The following is a 1,824-nucleotide window of genomic DNA, read 5'->3' as shown; positions in this document are numbered from 1 at the left end:
GAGATGGATTGGCCAAGTGGCAGCATCGATGGACTCAAGCGTGGCAACAGTAGTGAGGTTGGCCCAGGATTGAGCAGTGTTTCGTTCTGCTGTGCATAGGGTTGCTATGAGTCAGTACCAACATGATGTCACCTAACAACAACAACAACTTATTTACCTTAATAACATTACTAATTGTTATTCTTTCAATCTTAATATCATCATCACAAATTTATAAATCTACATACTAACTACACTATAGGAAGTTCAGAGGTTTTGTAGGGTAAACATTGGATTGGGAACCACAAGGTCGGTGGTTCAAACCCACTAGCAGCTCCATGGGAGAAACATGAGGCTTTCTTCTCTAACCAATATGTACAGTCTCAGAAATCTTACACGGGGTCACTATGAGTCAGAACCAACTTGACAGCACTTAACAACAACAACAACCTACACTATGTAAAACCTTCTATCTCATACACATTTATTACTTGTAAAATTCCAGTTCTAATTGTAAACCCTATACAGGGTTGCTATGAATTGGAACCGAGTCGATGGCACTTAACAACAAGCATTAACAGGAATGCCATTTCTTACAGGGTTTTACTCTAAAGATTTAGTTATTCAAGCAGCTAAGGTGTTAGGAGTTTGTGTGTGGCTCTGTGAGTTATTGTGCTAGACTGAAAAATCAGTTTGAACTGCAAGGTGGGCAGTTCAAGCTCACAGCTGCTCCTTGGAAATCCTATACAAGGTTGCTGTGGGTTGTAACCAACTCTAAGGCACATAATAACAACAACGATATGTCATACCAACGCCTGGGCCCTACTTTTAACTCTAATTGCAACCTGTGTAACTGCTGTATATAGCTCCTGAATTCTCTTCTTTGTACACCTTGGTGAAAAGAGCTCTGGTAGTGTAGTGGTTGAGTGGAGCTACTAACCTCAATGTCAGCAGTTTGAAACTATCAGCCTTTCTGCAGAAGAAAGATGAGGCTTTCTGCTCTCTTAAAGAGTTACAGCCTGGGAAACCCTTTGCAGGGTTGCTATGAGTCGGAACGGACTCTACAGCATATAACTACCATCACCTCCACCACCTTGGCCAAACCCAGTTTCCAGCAATTATTCAGACTAATGAAAATAATGCTTTTTCATTAAAAAGTAGCCACTTAATGCCTAGCACTAGGGAGTATTTTTGCAGGATTCACTATATCTAACAATTCAAATCACACCACAATGCCTCAAATAACTATACCAGCATCTCTAAAACTTATAGCCCTTATTGTTACTGTAGGAACTCTGGTAGAGTAGTGGTTATGAGTCGGGCTGCTAACCCTAAGGTCAGCAGTTTGAAACTACCAGCCAGTCTGCCAGAGAAAAATGAGGCTTTCTGCTCCCGTAAAAATTTACAGCCTCGGAAACCCTATGAGTTGCTATGAGTCGGAATCGACTCCATGGCACACTACTACCACCACCATTGTTACTCTAGAGACCTGGTGTGGCGCTGTGGGTTAATGTGTCAGATCGCAAAGTCGTATGAACTGCAAGGTCGGTAGTTCAAGCTCACCAACTGTTCCTTGGAAACCCTATAAAGGGTTGCTATGGGTCGGAGTCGACTCGATGGCACTTAAGAACAACAATAGTTACTGTACTAGGATTGACACTAGCAACTCAACTTAATTCAATAACGTATAATTAAAATTTAACTTTCCATTATATACATTTAAATTCTCAAATCTATCATACATCAATTCTATCCTTTTTCTAGCCTTGTATTGTTGTGAAGTGCCGTTGAGTCGGTTCCGACCCATAGCGACCCTGTATAAGGTTTCCTAGCCTTAGCACAAGT

The sequence above is a fragment of the Chrysochloris asiatica genome, unplaced genomic scaffold (assembly GCF_000296735.1).
Source record: "Chrysochloris asiatica unplaced genomic scaffold, ChrAsi1.0 scaffold00122, whole genome shotgun sequence".
In the NCBI taxonomy this organism is placed as follows: Eukaryota; Metazoa; Chordata; class Mammalia; order Afrosoricida; family Chrysochloridae; genus Chrysochloris; species Chrysochloris asiatica.
The sequence above is the reverse complement of the archived record's forward strand: the minus strand, read 5'-3'. Positions refer to the sequence as shown.